The following is a 21,802-nucleotide window of genomic DNA, read 5'->3' as shown; positions in this document are numbered from 1 at the left end:
CACAAACTTAAGAATAGCCTTGCAGCAGATGAAACTGATCTGCCTGGAAAATGCCTCCCACAGAAAAGATAGGATTTCCAGCAGCATCAACTCTCTGCTCCACTTTATTTCGTGGCCACAGTAATGCTCGTGTCACAGATCAGGCCAGGAACAGCTTGCCACAAGCAGGTACAGCAGAGGTCCAAGTCAGTCTAAATCACAGAAGAACCCTCCCTCTCCCACAGAAGCTGTCTATGTGGAAGCACAGGACACCAGTGGCTTTCACCACAACCTCAAGAGATACTGGCATAGTGCAGAAGCATTAGAGGATGAGTTGAACTGGCTGAGATATGAGCTGTATTTCATACTCCACAACTGTCCTGTTTAAAGAGGGTTGCTTTCCCTCAGCAATTCAGTCTTGACTGACATTGTTCCCTGTCTGCAACACAGTGATCTACCGAAATCACATTAATTGAAATAATTCAAAGCTAAAAACCAGCCCAGAAATGGTAGGTACAAGCTGCTTAAACAAGGACTGCCAGCAGAAAAAAGCATCTACCAAACCACAATTGTGATCTAGAAAACTCCTGCATGTGACTCAGCTCCAACTTCTTTACCACAAGAGGCCATTTATACCATGATTCATTACTGAATTAACTCAATACATTATTCTTTTCTTTTGGCTCTCAAGTTGTAGATATCCCTTTCACTATCTCTACAGAGATTTTTCAGATCTATTCAAATTATCAGCAAATGGGAATGAAAACATGGTTCTGTTTAGGAAACTAAACATAATTATATCACCAATCATTGAAAATCTGATGACCTTCAATGAACAGACCCATGAAAACAATTGAAGATTTCTGAGTTGAGAGATGAATATACCGAGTTCACCTGTAAGGTAAAAATCACCAAGAGCATTTTTACTCTGTTATATGTGATTTTAAGTCTGTCTGGTGTAAAATAAACCTCCACAATAAGCCACTACATAATTACCGCAATGAACAGTACACCTTGACTCCAGCTATCTCACAGCATCCTGAAAAATCTTATGGTATGCAATGATACAACACTATTAAGTCAAGTGATTATTTCATCACACCAGTGAATGGATCTAAATTCTGATTAAGAAGCTAACAAAAGCAAAGAAAGCTCTAGATCATGGAAAGAAAGCTGAATCATGACTACAGTGAATATGAAGCACATGTGATGTTTTGAGAAAGCTTTCCAGAAATGCTAGAAAAGTATCCTTAGCCTTTTCTGATGGACAGCTCAGTTCTGTCCCAATAGGAAGGATGATCTAGGCAAAATCAGAAGGTGATAGAGGCAGCTACACAAAAATGAAAGGATAACTGAAAGCGGGGCAGGGAGTCACAAGTTATATACCTTAAACAAAAACCCTGAAAACAAATCAACACACACAGAGGAGTATCTTAACACTGAAAGACACAGAATTCATACCAGCTACAGGGCAGGTTATAGTTACTAATTGTCATCACTGAAGTCATACTTGCAAGTATAAATCAAGTGAGGCATTATTCCATGGGTCTACAACACAAGGTGCAAACCCAAAGGAAGCAAAACTAAGCCTAAAAATCCTCTCCAGCTTTATGGTTGTTTGCACAGCAGTAGTATTAAGAACACAAAGGTACAAAGTAAGCACATGACTACTCTTGCATACAGCAAGGAAGATACAGCTGTACTACTGTTGTTATTCTTGTGTCAACAGAACCAAATACTAACAGAAATATTCTAAAGCACCCTTCAGTCACACCGTGGGTTATACCTATGCACTAAAGAAGCTGCAAGCCCTGATATTCCTCTGGAAACAGAAAAGCATCAGCACAGCTGCTGACAACTTTGTAACAAAATATTACAGCAGAAAAACAATTTGGTGCTGAAATTAACTGCGGGAACTGAAATTGCCAGATGTGATGGAACATTACTCAGTGTAGATGAGGACCAGTAAACCTTTAAAAAAAAATAACTACACTCAGATGCCAGATCACAGTAAATAGCCGTAAAAAAGCCTGACCTTTGGGGTTTAGTGAAATTTTCCCAAAGAGCAAGTGACTGATAAACCTCTCTCTCACTTTTGATGTCACATGATGTCTACCATCATTTCATGTCGCAACTCTTGAAGTCTTACTAACCCTTTAGTCTCAGACACACATCACCAATTCTGTAAACTGAGCTCAGACTGCTTAACCATCAGCATTTCTAATCACAATTTTGACTGGCAATATAAATTACTACATAAGAACATACAGAAGATTTCAAAAAATAGTAATTTTTGCTTGCCTTTTTTTTAGATTGGAACAATTCCTGGCCTAGTCCAGTTACATCAGCAGGAACAAGTGGCAGGACCAGAGAGGGACATCTTAGACAACACTGCAGAAATCAAGATCTGTCCAACATAGTTTTTCGCTCTCTCAGACTGCCTTTCCCTTATTCAGATTAAAGACAGATATCTGAAGTAATTACTGGATCAGAAGCAAAGACCATAGCCAGAAAAGATCCCTTGGGATTTGGTTGATGCAAAGATAGAGATGCATGATAGAGAACACAGATTTCATGATGGCCATTCAGGATTTCAGAGTTATTCCCGAGTACCTTTTCTGGATAGCTACAGTGAATTTGGTGTCTAATGGTATATTTAACAGCTTATAATGCACTTAACTGAGTTATATACATAGCAATTTCAGTTCCTATCCTCATCTTTAAGTCTTCCTCAAACCAAGCAGCTATGTTCAGCTTTCTTACGGTTCTGTCTTCTCCACCTCATTTATTCCAGACTTTCTGGAATTCCTGAAATATAGCATATATTACTGGCCTTCTTTAGTCAAATGTTTAATCCATTGTACTTTGGTTGAGGCCACCCTATACCCTCATGCATTTGTTTTCAATCTAGTTGAAGTTCTTTGCTTTCAAGCATCATTTGTGATCTGAACTTGAAAGAAGACAGCAGTCCCATACTTTCTGCACACTGAGTTTCTCAGTGTCACTGTGTTGTAGCAGAATCTCAGGATATGCTAACAGTTAAAGAAATTACAGGTTTCTAGTCAAGAACATCAAACTGTTACAAAGACAAAACATCTGAGGATAAGACTTCTACAACAGCCAGTCTTGCTCTAATTTTACAGTCAGTATCTCAATAAAAAGGTCTCTGTAAACCTGCTACACATCCCTCAGATCTTTTCAAAGAATGAAGTCACTATCATCACTAGGATGATCAGAAGATCTGAAACCAATTCTTTGATGCTAAGTGAAGAAACACCAGGAGAGTACTCAGCCTTCCAAACCAGAAATTAGTCCTTTGTTACAAATCAGAATTAAATTTTCCAGGTAACCTATACACAAATCTTCTCAAGCTTGCCCACTCTGTTGTATTGCTAAATTCTCCAGAAACTGAAGTATATGTAAACTGAAGTATATATATCTTTATAAGAAGAAACAACAGAAACCCTTCCCAATTTTGAGTGCTGCTTTGCTATAAGATTCAGCTTTTAAGATCAGTATCACTGTCCACTTATAATCAAAGCAGCTCTTTTTGTAACTTCTTAATTGTTCTTTCAGAGCAAAATCTCAGAAATGGATTTCCTAATCCACAGCTAGGAACTGCCAGCAGTACAGCCATATAAACAGCAAAGAAATTTGATGCAAACTGAGCTTCTGCAGGCTATACACTCTAATCATCTGATCGTAAGGGATTAAGAGTCTACAGTAGCACTAACAACTATTCAGTTTGTTGATGTCTATGACACTTTGTAAATATCTTCCCTTAAGGTCATTTTTTTCCCTACAGAATTTTTCATACATAAGTTTCTCTAAAAGAAAGAGACTATCATGCACACGTAATGAACAAAGTATGGCATGAAGAGGGAACAGTAAATTACTGATGGCTGTGTGTGCAAGAAGCATTAATAACTACTTCATGTGAGTGCCCTGCTCCCCACTACCGTCAATTTTATATCTTAAGTACTCTGAAAATTATTTCAAACATAGCGAACTTTTCAAGAAAGTTATCTTTCATGCCAGAAATATTTCCATGTTCAAGGAATATGAGACTTCTAGAACACATTATGGCAACCATAACACACTTTTCTGTAAAACCACAGCAGTAATATCAGAAGTATGAGTGAAGGAAATCAGACACTAAAACAAAATGCAGTGGGATACTGGAAAAAGTGTTGCAGAGCAACTTGCACTAGTTCTTCTTTTGCCAAAGTAGCCAAGCTAAAGAAGAATTGCAATTTTACCTGGATTTATTACCCATGTAGAGCTGAACAGTACCAATTAAAATCCAAGCAGAGAAACTATACCTAATCACTGTAAAATCATAGCCAAGAAGGTCAGCAGCAGTTTTAACAAAAGATATTCAAACCACATGAAGAGAAGGTTTCTTTCATTTATAGAGGAAAAATAACAGAAGCACACTGGAAAATTAAGGCTGGAAAGGAACTTGCAAAATCCACAGCTCCACAATGAACACTGTATTCAGAATCCTAGTGACTTCAGTATTTTAAATACTTGTTTATGTTAGCGTTCAAGCAATTCAATTAAATACAGTAGTAGTTGAACACATGGAACACTCTAAGAGTAGTCAAGTCAAAAACACTTTCCAAAATAGCACATAGTTTAATGCTGGCTTTGTCTTTGAATTGCTAATTACTTCCATACAATTACTTGCATAACAGGAAACATGCAATACCTCATTTTGCAGTAGTGATACAATCACAAAACACATTTTTAAGGAAGCTGCGTTATCAAATCTGCAAAAATAGTTTAGCCTAGGGTTTACTCTTCCAGACAACTGGCTCCTTACGAGTCCCAGAATAATAGTATGACCTGCGACGCAGGGAATCAAAGAAGACTTCAGTGTGCAATTCTGGGTGAAGTCAATGCTTATTTGATGCAAGTATTTCTACAGATATTTGACTATTTCAGTAATTTAAAAATCTCTCCTCATGCATTCATAAGTCTGAAATGGTCTTTCATAACTATCTTGAACATAGTCTAAAGATTTTATATGTTCATGGATTAACCTACAGTTAATCTTATTACACAAAGAGCCAACACTTTCAAGAATGAGTGCTAAAGCTGTAACACTAAATAAGCTCATTTAAAAAGCAACCCTGAAATTCTTTTTACTCCTGCACCCACTTTAAAGTCACCAATAAGCACTAGTCAGATTGCAGAATGTTTTTATCAGCAAGCTTCTGAATATGCATAATGCCAATAAAGTTAATTACATTTAAGAAATAATAGTCTATGTGCAATTAAGATACTGGCAACATTTTAATGCAAAAAAAAATGTTTAAATATACTAACATCCTAGTCTTGGGACATCCAGTCAAGCTAGGCAAAGAGATGTGTTTGTCCCTTGCATACTCCCAAATGTGGAAGTAGGATCAGAAACTGGATCTGGAAGAAAGGGTAAACAGCACGTTAGTTAAATTCACAGAGGATACTATGTTTGGAGATGTTGCAAACATTAGTGAAGACAAATACATAAATGACCCAGAGAAAAAATAAAATTACTTTGGAAACAATAACACCTCATGAAAAATAACTCCAAACACTCAATGTAGAGAACCACAAGGACAGTGGAATAAAATGTAAAATGAAAGGAACCTAAAAGCAGCAACAGTGGACAGTCAGCTAAATATTTGCACTGAAAGACAGTCTGGAGTTGCAGAGGCACCAAACAGAGCAGGGAAATTAAAGTTCTTTCTACAGCCTTTGAGCCAATAACAATAGCCATCTCTCTGCACAATTGCCAGGGACTGAAAAATTCCCCTTCATGCCCAGCAAGTGGAAAGCTCTTCTCAATGGCAAATCAAGTTCTGCAGGAGGTAGGGTTTAATTTTTTTTAAGCAAAGTTAACATACGGTTAGCATAAGCCTACGCAGCAGGCTCTTCCAGTACTTCTGCTGCTCGCGGCTTTGTGCAGAACAGGAGGAAGCTAAGAAAACGAATCCATTTTTACAGGTGCAACTCAACCTTGCATTGTTCAGATTTATTCCTGTGGTCCTTGAGAAAATAAACCAAAACAGCTAGTTCAACTACTAAAAAGAAAAAATAATTTTTTTTTAATCCTTCACCATTTACTTTTTGCCTTAAATTTACTTTTCCCAAGAATGACATCCACTCATCCATCAAGGCAGATGTCAGCACTACCCAGCTTTAATAGCAAAGATAACAGGAGGAAAGCATGGACTCTGCCTTCAGAAAGACTACAAGAGACTCCCCATCCACAGCAGACAAATGTAAATGTAAAAGTTACAGTAACCAGCATCCATCTTCAAGGATTGACAAGCCTTTGTTTCTAAGAAATATTTCTAGACACAAACTAAGAACCATTTATTCTGATTCATTCCCAAATTAACAAAATAGGCTAATTTTACAGAATTTGTTTCCCTTGGTAACAAGGGTTCCATGAAGCAACCATGTAGATAATTTATACTCATGGCAGTCCATAGACAAAAAACCAAAACAACAACATCCCAAACCAAAAGATTCAACATTTTACCAGAAGCTGTCTTTCTGCCTATCATGTTGCTGAATATTAGGAGAAGCTGCAGCATGGAGACTTATGCTCCAGTTTATGCATCCCATCATCACAAGCAAACAGGATACTGGAGGTTTTCCCTCCTCTTGACAACTGCTAAGCTATGTGATTTCTGAAATAAGTCATCCTGTGCACATCTTCAGCTGCTGCTTGTGGTGTGATGGCAAGAACACAACAGCTCCTACCAGTTTGCCTCATCTTTGACAGAAACTGGTTAGCCCTGCATATTTCAATGGAGATTTAAACAGCATGTTGCCAGGTATCCCTCAAGCCAAAGGCACATGAAACACAGCTTGGGTTTTTAATTAGTTCAAACTATAGAGACAGTACAGAACCAAGAATCACAATCTCACTGAAGAACTCAGTGTATTTCAGGAAGATGCAAGGCTTCAGACGTAACAAAAATTAATCTCTGATTTTGCACCAGAGGACACTAGCAAAGTATCTTTGTAATCTTTTGCCCCCTTTAAAAGATCAGTGCTAGCATGAGGCAAGCTTCATAGAGGCTAAGTCCAATCACCGTACAGATTCAAAGCAGTCTCCGGGGCAGTAGCAAGAGCAGGTTATGCAGTCTTTTCCTTCTCTACTCCATCACTCATTCTTACTCCTACACTGCATCAGCTACATTGCTAGAAGTTCATGAGACTGCAGAAAGGATAAGTGGTTTTGCACTCACACCCCTCACTTCTCTCTTTTTTTAAAGCAGTAACTTCTATAGAAGTTTACCTTGCATGAGAACAGGTGTTCAGGGTTAAGACAAAGGTTTAACTAGGCCAGAATCCCAATTCCAACCAGGGCAAAAGTGTAAGTGGCAATACAAGGAGATGACTTAAACAATGCCATCATGAAAAGCATAGCCAGCAAATCACAGAAAACCTCTTTTCAGAAGTAGAAGTGTATCTGCTGCTTTACAGTCTGTTAAAGAACAGCATGCAATTACTTCAGTTTGTCAGATGTGTAACTGCATTGGACCCCTTGCAAATGAAAACCATGAGAGATGCAAGTTACAGTAAAAATGCTAGAAAATCAAGGCCTATTAAAACAGAAAGAAGGTAGAGTCAACAATATTCCATGGTCCATAGGTTTGGCACAGTGTGCTGCAGAGAACAGGTGAGACACAGAGGAGCAGGACAGACCCATGCTCCTGCAGGAGAGGCCAGCACAGATCACACAGCTCTTATGGAAGGCAATGGGACCCACAGCTGCATGAGCACACAGGTGGTATCGGGGAGTGGTTCTTACTCCAGCTCTCTCATGAACGCAGAGCTGGTCTGACACAGCCCTGTCACACTTCTTAGTCAGCTATCAGGAGCTGCTGGCTGATGAATCTCAGATGAACTCAGCACAAGTGCTAACTGCCCTTAGCTCTACCTGCTTTTTGCCCCTAATGACTCTGGATTGGAAGCAAGCCCTATGACAGTTGTAAACCTTGTCTTAACACAAAATCCTTAAACAAGTAGTTGTGCTGAATATGCATCCTGACTGGCTGACCACATAAAAATCCCAGTCCAAACCTACGTATCCCTCTGTGGTAGGGACTGCTTTCACTGAAAATGGAAGATACTGCACTAAACCAAGAATGATCTGAAGTCTGGTGTAATGAGGGGCTGATGTCCAGGAGGTTCTAGATGCCAGAAACCCACTGCCCCTGCTCTTTGGGAGAACACTGACCCATCTCCCCAGCTAGCAACACAAACCTAAGGTATAAGGCACCCTAGCAGAGATTGCTGTCATTTTCTTAAAGCCCAAATACAGAGATTACCCAAAGGGGTAAAGAGAATCCCTTCCTTTAAGCCAACATTCAAAAATGTGTTGACCGTAGTTCAAAAGGAGAATTTAGACTATCATTATGTCAAAGGAACCAGAGCAAGGAAATACCTATGAGAATGACTACTAGGGGATATAAAGATAGATTCAGCTGGTTTCATCCCTGAAAACTACTTTGCTAACTAGTGATGATCCTAATGTCCCCATTACAGCACCAGTTTCTCTGTAACTTCCTGTTAATTTTATGAAAAACAAACATATTGGATAAAGATCTTTAACTACTCAAGACTTACTGCAACTTAAGGCACATTGACTAATAAGGCAGCATAAGGCAGGAGAAAAATGAGGCTTGCCTGACTCAAGTCCATTAAAGGAGGGTGATAAAAATTAAACAGCAGTAAATGCATGTGTATGCAAAATGTATGACTGCAAAATATACTGTGCAAAAATTGTTAACTATGAGAAGCAGAGTAAGAAAACAAAAATTCCACAATTCATTTATCCCAAGTCACTAGAAGACAGATTACTGCAAACTGAAGGTTACTGTACCAGGGAAGTTCATTCTGCAGCATGTCTTCAATGTTTTGAAGCTATGATTACTGATCACCTGGCACTTTAATCCATGTTAAATCCACCTCTCCACTGAAAAAGCTGATCCCACTCATCCTCCCCACCCCCCCAGATGCTCACTCATCTCGCATTTGCACAGTAACACGACAAGATGGTTCAGGGATCAGTTTCCTGATCCAACCCAGCACGCATTTACACAAAGTGAGGGCAGTGGCACAAAGGGAGTGGTATGATCACCCTTCTCCTGCAGCATTTTAAATCTATATGAGAGTAAAAACTGCTGTGCAACCATGAACTGTATTTTTATACAGAAATTCACTTTTACTGCTATGCATCCCTTGGACATGTATTCTATTTACCTGTGGTGGAACCAAAATCTTTCCTGAATAATCTTATATACTGGTCAGCAGTAAACAACTATACTCTCCCATACTGCTCATTTGTTAAAAGACATATAATTGTGATTTCTCAGAAATTATGGCAGAAGTTACTGCCCAAACCTGCACCTACTCTAAATGCAACACTACGTTGCAGTTTGGCAAGGTCTGAAATGTGGACTTGCAGTTTCTTCAAAATCAGGGTGAAATGCTTTATTACAGTTGCTCTAGCTTAACCTCACCTTTATTTTAAAAAGGAAAGAAGTCTACTTAATGTTTCCTATAGCATCTTCTACAAACACTGAACATCTCTTTTAGGGTATATGAACTATAATCAATACATTTCAGTATTTTTCACCAAAACAGTGATATTGCAAAGAGTGTAATTTCATGCCTTTTCAGAAATCTGACCCTCCAGAAACTTGCTTAATGTCATGCAATAAAGTTTAAAAAATAGTGTAATGTTTAACTTAATTGTGGACAAAGAATAACTCATGGCTCAAAAGCCAACAGTAATTTTATTAGATAGTCTCGAGGACCATTTTCTGTTAGCTTCCTTTAAAAAAACATTCAGAGAACCTATCTAAGTATATCCCTATGCTGTCCTAACCTTTAACTCTTTAACTGAAAACAGTATGTTTTTAGAATAGCTTTTTCATGGTGACTTCCATTTGACTTTTTAAGCTTAAAACAACAAAACCAAACCCAAACAAAATAAAAAAAAAAAAAAAAAAAAAAAAAAAAAAAAAAAAAAAAAAAACAAAAAACCAACAAAAAAAAAAAAAAAAAAAAAAAAAAAAAAAAAAAAAAAAAAAAAAAAAAAAAAACCAAAAACCCAACCAAACAAACAGAAAACCAAACCCACCAGAATGTGGCTGCCTTCTCCCACCAGTGCCTCCCCAATCACTGCCCCATCCAAGTTTCACATTAGAACTTTAATAAGCAAAGGCTTCAAAAGAATACACTCTTCTCTTTGATGGGAAGATCAGGTAGTTAGTTACCTGAAACTCTTTTTTCTCTGAAGTGGGAAATATTTTGACCATTCCCCAAAAATGCTTTAAGATGTATTTGGAAGAGTTTAGTCTTTACACAGCTATTAAAGCTCATTATCTCCTTTTCTAAAAGCATTCTTTGTGAAGGATCCTCATTTATGCTAAATCTGGATTTTCAAGAGACCTAGTTTTGAAGATATATTCATTTTCCTTCACTGGTTCCAAGAAGAAAAACTCTTGGGATATTTCAAGGCTATGATGTCCTGTTAGTTCATTTTCATCTCTACCTCCCCTCAAAAGGAACTAGCAGGTAAAAGGCACCTGAGTTGAACAATGCCTTACCAAGGAATTTGAAAGCCCACAGACAAGTATTTTACATGTAATTTTGAAAACAAGAGTAAGCTTATGACCTTCTGTGAGGTCATTTGAAGCAAGAGATCAATTAACTAAGACCACCTGACTCGAGCTGCTTTAGACCCCAGCCCTACGTGCGTGTGGACTGACAGCAGAGGGCGAGGCAGTTACTGCACCACCGCCACAGCACATTTACATGCTGGCTGCCACGCTGACAGAAAGCAGGAATTAGTCCTCAGGAGAGCCTCACTTGTCACACAAAACCACAAGGTGCTCCTGCAGGCGCTGGTGTCCTTTCACTGCCACTGAGAACAGACGGTTCCTAGCTCAGAGGAAGGACATCCCTGACAGGGATTCCTCCACACACCCACATCCATGGCTCTCGTTCTGGCCCACTCACAGCTAAGGTCCCATAGCCTCTGTTCACACTAACCTGTGACTTCTCATTAGAGTCAAGGCTTATTAAACCTTGACTTCACAACCCAGCTTAAAAACAGACCAAACAGAGCTACACCAGCAAAACTATAGGGCAGCAAACCAGTGTTCAGAGCATGATTTATTTATTCATTAAAGAAATTTTTGACACCACCAACAGAATCTCAAAACTGCACAATAAATTCAGCACTCTTAACCCTTCAAGTGTGTTAGTACAAACCAATACAGAAATTAGCTCTGTTTGCTGCTTACCAGCACAATCATGAAGACCCGCCTAGGCAGCACCATAGCATGCTGAGAGCAAAGATCCATCTGCCTTAAAGATGAGATTAGAGGATTGCTTATCTCTTTCCCCTAAATAAATAGGAAATAACTATTCTTCCCTTACAACAATGGAAAGCCCTCCAACTTTCAGACACTAGAAAGACAAGAAGGAACATCAAGAGTGATACAGGGTTGGGATGCTGAAATGCCCACAAACATGATAAGCAGAAGGTGTCGATTTCTTGGGAAAAAGTGCTTTTGCATAGACTTTAAGTAGGTTTAGTAGTTTTAGTCCTGAGGGGAAAAAAGTTTCCAAAAATAACTGCTTACTTTCTGAAGTTTGTGAGGTGTCATCACAAGTGCATTTAGCTGCTAAAGTTCATCACCATGCCAGTAAGTATAGACCAAAGCAGCTGTGATCGACTTCTTGCCTTCCTCTCAAGCACCTCCCATTACACACCAAGCTGTGTAAGGCATTTCCTATCCTCGGGCCAGGAGCAGTCCTTGGGCTACAAGGAGTTGAGAAAATGTAAAGCCCTGTCTGCTGTTCTTATTTGGAGCACAGAATTCACTTCAAATTACAAGCAGAAGAAAGATACAAATTCAAGATTAGTCACAGGCAAGCAGATGATTTAAGAACAAGAACCAATCTGTCAACAGGAAAGGAGTGCAGCCTCCATGGCAAAGTCGACTACAGTTCTGCAACATCTTTAACTTATGAAGTCAAATTTTAATCTATTGTAAAACTGAGTAACTTGTTGAGCAGAGTAACCTCTGACCTCTCTTCAGTTTTGTACTGTTAGCATGCTCAAACTGTGACCTCAGCTATGGGTTCTAGCAGAAAAAGTCAGGTGGACAGTGGCCAGGATGGAGACTATTTGGGTTTTGATACCCAGAACAGCAGTGCACCAAGGGATTAGCAAACAGCTTAGCATCCATCCCATACTTCAAATGCCTTCTAGTCATTAAAATAAATAAATCCATGTCCTCTTGAGACCTGAAAGGTGGTTTACCTGTTGTTTCAGGGCATCTGCCAACACACTGCATGGAGGCTACATCAGTTTACACTCAAGCCTGCACATTTAAAGTTCCTTTCACAACTGTGTAAGGGAGGAATGCAATGAAATCTTTAGATCTAACAAAAACTAGCAGGAGTTTGGCCTTCATAGCAAGATTCTTGGAAGGGAAAATACAGAAGCTCTACATTCACAGAGTGCAGTTCTGTAAACAGACCTACTTAACACCACTCTAACCTTTTTTCAGAAGTCAGCTTTCAAACTGAAGTTTTCCAGACTTAGTATCCTCCACTATATCCATTTTTGGAGAAAATATACTTTCAAATAGCAAACTATGAGAAGAGGAAGGAAAGACAAAAATCAGTCCTAATGTAATGGATCACTAAGTATCAGCTCATACTCCTTAACACCTACAGCCACTTTGGAAGGGAAAAATAGCCCTCATTTACAAATCATTTAGAGCAGTAATTTTCAAGTTGTGGAATCCTGAAAAGCATAAAAATGCCACACAATTTAAACTATTGGCAATAGCCTTGTTTTTCCACAGTTGCTTCTTGCCAACTTCAGATTGAAAAACACTGTTTTAAGAGAGCTCTGGCAAAACAGTTCTCTCAATGGTTTAGGCTTGTTCAAGAAATAAATGCAGCATCCCTGCTGAATTCAAAAGATCATATGGACCTCTGCATGGCCTATGTGAACTGAGCACTAAAGCCATTCATTCCCAAATGACTGTACATCACTCAAGGAAAACTGCAGAGGCAAAACCTAGGCATTAGATTTTGTGAAGAGTTTACAAAAATACTCCTGTAAGATACAAGAACTAGGTTCTCATAGCATCTTACCATACAGTTACAGATTATTACGTTTTTCTTATTTTGTACGAATGCACAGGATTGACAAGGATGACAGAAAAGTATAAAAAAACCAAGAGAAATGTGTGGGCAGTAGTTAGGCATTTAACCAGAAATACCAAATTTAGTGTTATACTTGATACAATTTTGCTCACCAAGTATAAGTTAGAATAAACTAAACATTCATGGGAAATATTTAAGGGAAAAAACTACTTTTTCCCCCTCCAAGAGACTTTGACACTTCGTTTTGACAAAAACTCAGTGCACTTGTCTTACACAACACATTCTGCAATATGTTCCCTCACATGTCTTCATCTTTTTTCTAATCTTGTAATATTGTGAAAGATAGTAAGGTACAGCATGCAGATAAAGAATAACCACTGAGGTAACTGAAACTTCCAACTTCCAGTTGAATAAGAGCACAACTTTTCCAAAGGACATTTTAAACCTGCAAGGAACACTCCTCTTACTTACCAAAGAGGACAATTAGATCAAGAAATGATCACTGACGCAAAAACGCAATAGTCTTTTTTTAAGAAAAGTTTTTTCACTGCTCATTTGGAAGTGAACGCTGTCAGATGTTTTTTTTCTTCATAAAATAAAAGTAAGACCCTTGAGAGAAACCCCAGAAGAGAGATTCTGGCATCATATAAACTTAAGTTTCACTAATGACTTTAAAATAGGAATAAGCTAGCCATGCTCCTCCTATTCTGAAGGATGTAAATGGAATCATTGCTTTAAGAAGATTTAAGTTTGTTTACATCAGAAAAAGAAATTACCCCCATGCTTTCCTATTCCCTTACTTTTGCAGAGTGAAATGGAAGTTAAGCATCCATTTCTGCAAAAATTTTCTTTATGCATGTTCTCAGAAACACATCTAAAGGCCGTGATAAAGCATGACCTAGACAGCAGCTCTCATTGTTTTTGTCGCAATGACACATCTTAACCCAGGAGATGACCAAACTTCAGAAAGAAGTCTGCTGTAACACTAGCTTATCTTCAAATTGTTCACACAATTTGAAGGATCAAATAACTCCCAAAGAAGGCAAGAAATAAGCCAGGCTGCTGTTTAAACCAAAGTCAATCAATTTCCTCTATTCAAATACATAAAAATATTTTTCTAAAAGCCCAAGACTACAGGACACAAGGCACAGGCTGAGAGGACTCTTTTGATCACAAGACTCTCCACCCCAAGTGCACAAGCACAGAACTACATTACTCTGAGTAATCTGCAACAAAGTTTCAAAGCTAACCAGCAAGTTAGTCAGCACATTAAGCACAAGCAGATCACCAAAGAGCTTTGTGTACATGAATCTCTGTGGAGAGTTTAACAGCTGTAGGACTAGGCTCTCCTTGCAAGGCTGCAGGCTGAACTCAGAAGTTTATTACACAGGTAACATAGCAAGCTGCCTCCTGTCACACAAACACAGCAGCAAAGGGAACCAAACAGCACATTGCTACAGACTCATTACAGACACCGTGACAAGCACTGGAGTCTCAGTGCTAAGAACCAGCCTTTTAGTATTAAGAGCAGGGAATTACAGGCTGTGGGCTGAAGCTTTCACATCCTTTTGGTAGGGCAACCAACAAAAACAGAAATAAAGAAATTAAGAACTCTGAGGCTTGACTACTTGTTCCTCTTCCTATTCTGGCAGTTAATCCATTTTCAAAACGACCATCATCCCTGCAGCAGAAGAGGGCAAAGGACATCAATGGACTCACCGCTCCAGTTACACACTGAAACACCTGTACTACAAGTGTATGCAAAAAGCAATCAAAGGCAACCAGGAAAGTTTTCATTAGTAAACTCAGCTCAAGAGTTAAGATTGTCTGATGGCTTCTGATGTCTTTCCACGCTGCTGGATTCAGCTTCTGAAAGCTTCCTTTGTTAATGAATACTAGGCTCTTGTCCAGTCCTCTTTTCTCCCCCTCTACTCCCTTCCATAAAATATCATGGTCCTCAGGGCATAAGGAACATCCTTTGTCTTCCTGCAAGTCTTCCCTGTGCAGCCACTTTGCCACCCCTCGTAGAAAATGCAAGAGGAGTAGCATCCTTTCTCTTCTCTGTAAGAACAGTGGAAAAAAACAGATGGAGAGATCATCTAGTAGCAATTTTACCATAGAGGAACTGGTGTCCCACAGAAATGTTGCAAAACCGTAACCTCTACTTCATCTTTCATGTGTCAGCAGCATTGATGTGTAACTCAAATCTTGAGAATTCAAATTTTTTGTCAACTCCCCATGAAGAGCATGTGATACTACACACAACATACAAGGTGAACTAAATCTGAGGAAAAAGGTAAATTACTTAAAGATATCCAGAGAAATAACAGTAAGGCATTATTCAAGAGAAAAAGAAAGAAGCTGAAGCTCTCATTTCCCAAAATGGCCATATAGCTTTATCAGAGAGAAATGAGAAACCCCAGAGGCCTGCAAAGATATGAGGACAAGAGGTATAAAGCTGAAACTTTTTTTAAAGAGAAAGTGGTTAGGAAAGCAAAGCCCACAGTTCATGATCAGGGAGAGAGCATGAAGAGGAGGATTGCTTCAATCTTCCTGCTTCTGCAATGAACATGAAGCACACAAAAACTAACACCTACTCAGTGAAAGATGTATTTTTGCATGTGTGACAATACCAGTTGAATAGTCTCAACTCCTCACTCTCTGCGCCTCTTCTTCCTCTGCAGATGTGGTAGCCAAAAAAAAGAAAAAAAAAAAAAAAAAAGATTGTTTTCCAGTAAGATCTAGTCAGGGAACTGATTCACCCAGCTGCCACACATAGCTGTGCTTGAACAGAGGGGACTATTTAAGCCAGTTTAGACAGCACTACTGTCAAACATAACCACAGTCTGTAGCATGGTTACAAGAAACAAGATACAAACTGGAAGACTCTGTGCCTTTGGAACAGACTCTTCTACTCACTTCCCTTCCCCCCCACAGATGTGACCCCATCAAGTGTTTCAGATGAGCTCTCCTGATCATCTCATTCCCACCTAGAATGACACAGGTTACTGCACATCACCAGAAGATTACCTGGTTTTGCAGACTTCTGTCAGTTTAGTACAAATAAGCACTAATGCCCCTCTTAACCAGAGGCAGACCCTAAACTGGCTCAGCCCATCCCATCCCATCCCATCCCACCCCATCCAACCCTGCCCTCAGAAAATCCCAAAGGCTTTGTATTTCTCAGAGAGTTATAAATATCCATCCCAGCAAACTCTGAGAACCAAAGCCTCATCCTCTCAAGCGTGAAAACATGTATACACAGAAGGGTCAGGAAGAGGATTGGAAAGTCTCCTGTAAAATACTGCAGTAGTGTTTGCTCTGCCCCAACCTGTAAGACAGGGCTAATTTTCTTTAGCCCTATTAAATGGCTGTTTTTCCTCAAACCTTGCCTAAACTGACTTCTAGGAAGTATTCTCATTGTGATTTTACAATAGCAGTGAAAGAACATAAGTTCTCAGATAAAAACAAAGCAAACAAAAACAAGCAGAACCCCAAAACGCCATAAGGACACGTGACAGTACTTGCCTGGATGTACGATAGCCTAAGATGGCAGACTGTTGAGTCATGAAAGTACCACACAAGGATTTAGACAAATGAGCATAGAAATTGGGATTTTTTTTTTAATCACCCATTATTAATTAAAGTGCAGTTACTGGAGTTCTATACATAACAGCATTTGGACTATCATCAACATATGGCACAAACTGTCAAGAAATGGCTTAAAATTTTGGAACAGTCCTTCAGGTACTATTTTAAATTGGTACTGTACCACAAAGCTGTAAATCTGTAATATATACATCCCAACATAATGCTGAAAAGATTTTATCTAGGTGGATTTTTACTATTTTCTACATGCACGGAATGGATTACTGTAATTAATTTTGGAAGTTCTATTAGAGTAGATGAATTCTGAATGTCATTATTTCTTAGTTTAAAAAGTCCAAATGCCTATACTTCCTGCAGGACAAACATATCCCAAGAAGGAAACATCCCACCTTGTAATGATTCTTATTACCTCACACAAATTAAAATACCTTTTTTTCGAAATGTGAAAAAAAACCCCAAATTATTAGGCCTAGTCTGAAATTTCATGTCACAGGCATCAGAAGAATATTTCAAGATAGTATAACACAAAGTGATTATCAATATTTTTTTTTTAGTATGCTCTTGATTGGTTGACATTGTCCCTGAAAGAATAGAAGTTATTCTTCATGTGCAAGCAGGGAAGCAAGGGCAAATCCAGAGTGAATTTGTAGTGAATTCAAAGAATTTGAATTTGAAACTGATCTGGATTCATCCCCCGCAGTTCAACTTCAACTGTTCTTCAGACACATACCATCCTTCCATGCACATTTAAAGTAAAACTAAAAATCACACTGTAAATTTTACTCCTTCCAATGAAAGATTTTAATTTTTAAATGATAGTTGCCTCAATCTTTTCCGGGCATAACTCTGTAATAAAAGGGTAATTCTCCTTCCCTCTGTTCATACTGCCAACAAGCAGAAATGTTGGAGCATAGAACAGATCTTCTTGAACAAGCCTTCAGCTACTATACTGCAAAATTGCTGTACAATGGATTTATATTAATAAGAGAAGCCACAATCTGCAGCTACATTGCAAGCAGGTTGAGATAAGGCAAACAGTACCACTCACGTTTGCTGGGGACAAAGCTGGAGGTGTATCTAAAACAAACACCAGTATAGAACAGCCCTACATTTAAACTTTAACTTGCTTTTTATTATTATTTCTCATCAGCATCACAGCTATAGTAAGCTTTCTCATTTTGGAACAAAGAAATACAATCTGACCTTTGAACTAGAACCACATTAAACACTTGAAGACTCGAGCCTATTTCCAAAACAAGGTTACACAGCTAACTGTTTGGAAGCAGCAGCTAATTCATGTCACACACAGGCTGGAGCTATACAGGAAACATAATCAAGATAAGAAAAGTAATAAAAGATTTCAGAATTATTCAACTGCTATACACTTTCTCTTGATTATCACTATATTCTAACACTTCCTGATGTATCATATTTCTTCCTCAGAATCCACATTTTAATCCTAAGTATCCAAGGTCACAGAAGACCACCACCATACAATGAACCAAACAGAAAGAGACCAGGTAGTTAGGCTGCAGGATTTAATCAGCAACAATAACTTAAAAAAGAAAGAAAGGAAAAAAAAAAAGGAAATTACTTTAGCTTATTTTGACAGCGTAACAGCTAAGCAGCATTTCAATGAAACACTGACAGAGCTCAAGATGATTGGAAATCTTATGAGAATGTTACAGGTTTTCCCTTGAAATCCTCATTTTTCTTCCAAAACTAGGATCACTTCTGAAGAGTAGCGAACCATTCCCTCCCTGCCCCCACACCCCCAACACAGAGCATAATTCAGTCAGGGAGTCTCCAAGGGTACAGCTAATATTTAACAAAGGGCCAAGCATCACCAGCTAGAAGAAATGCATGCGATCACCTCACACTACTCCAGTGATCACGCAGCATTGCCATGCTATTAACTGCCTGTATGAAAGATGTCAGGAGGGTTTCAGAGATCTGTGGGTTATTTCATTCCTCAAACTCCCCATTCCTTAGCAGATCCAATCTTATCAACCATTTCAAATTCACCAAGTGCCTGAACAGAAGATGATTAGAGTCTGGGAGAAGGAAAAGAAATTAAAATCACCACATGCCTTTATGTCTAGGTATCTGCTTTTGACCACTGAAAAAGATGCTAACACTCAAGGTTGATACAGAAAACACATATGTCAGCATCAAATAGTTGTGATCTAGCACATTGTGTCCCGACCAAGTGCTACCAGGGCATCAAGATCCATGCACCAGTCCCAGCTACCCCTGCGCTGTGGTTCCACAGGCCCATTACAACTCACTGCTAAGAGAGCTTAGACACCCCTTCTCCACCCCTTCCTTCCACCTCCAGGCCATGGCATGCTGCTCCCCTAATTTCATCACTGATCAACAGAACTGCTCACAGACCTATGCTCCACCAGCCTCACCATCTCCCTCCTCACAGAAAGGGGATCAAATGAATGACAACTGAAGGAAGGTTTCAGCCAGATCAGTTCCCTGAGCTATCTCCCACAAAAGGCCACACTGGGACACCAAAGATGCAACTCTATGACAGTTCAAGTTTATCTATCTCTGTTGCCTTGTTCTCACTCTTTTCCACCAGCTTTGCATTCTCACACTCTTCCTCATGCTAGTGCTGGTATTTGCTTGACCTGCCAGCCAGTTCAAGGAGCTAGACCAGCAGAAAATTAATCTACTCCCTCCAAAAGATGTTTCCTGCTAGGACAGCTCCCCTGAATTGGCTCCTTGTGGGCAGGTGGTCTGTCAGTCCCTCTGTGGCTTTGCTCCCTTAAGAGCACAAGCTTAGTTTGACAAATTGTCGTGAACCCACACTCCACAGGAGAGGACAACTGCAGAAGCAAGAAACAAGAGGGGAAAGTGAATTACTTAAGCCATATTTATTGCCAAATGCACTAGTTCAAACCACAGGTATATTTTTTTTGAATGCCACATGGTGTGGTATTAGAATGACTTTTCAGGGAATGATGTTAACACAGAAAATCCCACACACCTCATTTATTTTCAGAACTAAATATGAATGAGTATTTCTTATTACTACAAGAAAGATTTTCACATACTGGTGCATAAATACTGGAAAGCAGAGTGTTTATTACAGGAAAAAATTCTCAAAGACTTCTACAAACAGCCAAGGTGAAACAGAACACTACATCATTTAACAGTCTACTTCGAAATCTCACAGAATATTGTCAAAATTCACTTAAAAAGATGACAGAGTAAGGAGTCAAGTATATTTAGAGCAAGGAGTTAAGATCACAATATAATTTCAACTGGAGATCCTGGGCAAGTGCAATAAACCCTTTATAATTTTATAAAAATATGAAAACAGAAAGGTAACAATTAACACATTTACATGACCCAACGATTTATGCAAGATTCATAGTAGGAATGAGGCAGGTCCTGAAACCTCATAAAACTGATCAATTTGAAGCTGAAACTATTTACAACATACTGCCATCAAGATAAAAGTCACAGAGCACCGTTACACTTTGGACTTTATTTTTTTTAAATGGTTTTGTACTTTACCTCCAAAAAACCCCATTCAATTCTGTGCTTAAAAGCATTCTCAGTATCCTTTGTTAAACACACACAGAGGGACTTTCAGAGAGGGAAATCTTTTGGAAGAAAACGTATCAAATTTAGGTATGAGGAAGAGATATGCAATAGACAAGGGGAGGAAGCAACTTCACCAGAAACTGGCAATTTAAATGGCTTTAGGGAAATGGAACAGGGTGTGTATTAATGGGGGTGGAGTTGGGGTGTTTGTTTTAAGTTTTAGCACTTAGGGTTGCTAAGAACTTCAATAACGTAGTGTTTTCCTTGAGTCTGTAGACATAAACTTCTCTAGCTACCCCGGATTTTCCCAAAGAGCAGCACAATGAATAGAGACAATTCTTGCATTTCACCCCAACACAATATCTTCAACAGCAGCTTTGAAACTGTCCTTTTTGGTTTTTTTCTTCCTTCCAAATGTACTCCTCACAGCTACGCTAAACTCCGAGCAGTAGGACAGCTCCACTGGAGCATTCAAGGACCCAGTGCCAGAGCAGCAGGGACTGAGAGGAAGACAAGATGACATGCTGCAAATAGGGAGTTTAGAAAGGACCAGAACAGCTGAACACCAGCAGCTTGAGGTAAGAGGAATTGAGAAAAAGAGACAGAAGTAAAATAAATCTGGTTCAAGTAGAGATGGAATAAAAGGTAGCAAAGACAGAATCAAAATAAAATCCCACAAACTGAATTTAGAAATATCAATTATTTGTTGGAAAGAAAATCCAACACTTTTATGTAGTGGGAGTTTCTCAGTAACATATTGCCCTTCAGTTGCTTCATATATAAAACAAATTAATTGCTTGAATTAATCTGAAGTTAACACACATCTAGAGCACACTTTTGTATTACAGAAATTTAAACATCTAGATGAAGCCAAAAATATACACAGCAGTTACACACCCCAGTGTAACCAAAAATGGTGTTTCAAATCCCTGATAATGAACTGGGATGCTGAGCTAACTGACAATAAGAGGTTTAACTGCACACAAGGAACTAAAGTGAATCTGTGACTGTTATTACAGATTACCTATGCTGAGCAGTCACTGGCAGATTATGGCCATATTTGCATATTTAAAAATAAAACGAGGATTTGTGCTCAATTAGAAACAGAAGGCCAAACAAGATACAACATACCAATGCTCTAGACAGGGATTTTTTACGATTACTCTGCAAGTTCACAGTCTACTGTTCTCAAACCTTTTTTTATTTGGAGACACACACTGAATTACTGGCCTAGAGCTGACATTTATGTGAATGTTGGGACCCACAAAAAAGGTTTCAATTTCTTAGCAGGGAAAGATAAGACGGCAAAATCTGTATTTTGAATGCAAAAAGTTACTCGAGATGAAAGGGACTTCTTTTTCAAAACCCCAAACATTGGATTGCAAGAAGCCTACCCAACAAGAAACGCGCAAAGGAGAGGAGGAGGGGGGAAAAAAAAAAAAAAAAAAAGGGG

General features: G+C 38.9%; 1 protein-coding gene across 4 annotated transcripts in view; it reads right to left on the bottom strand.

The window, feature by feature from the left end:
- LCOR (ligand dependent nuclear receptor corepressor) overlaps window positions 1–21,802 on the bottom strand; it is a 90,666-nt gene that overhangs the window by 68,054 nt on the left and 810 nt on the right. The gene's annotated exons all lie outside the window — the stretch shown is intronic.

This window comes from Pyrgilauda ruficollis, unplaced genomic scaffold (assembly GCF_017590135.1).
Source record: "Pyrgilauda ruficollis isolate IOZ18807 unplaced genomic scaffold, ASM1759013v1 scaffold15, whole genome shotgun sequence".
NCBI lineage: Eukaryota > Metazoa > Chordata > Aves > Passeriformes > Passeridae > Pyrgilauda > Pyrgilauda ruficollis.
This window is presented reverse-complemented; position numbering and strand designations above follow the sequence as displayed.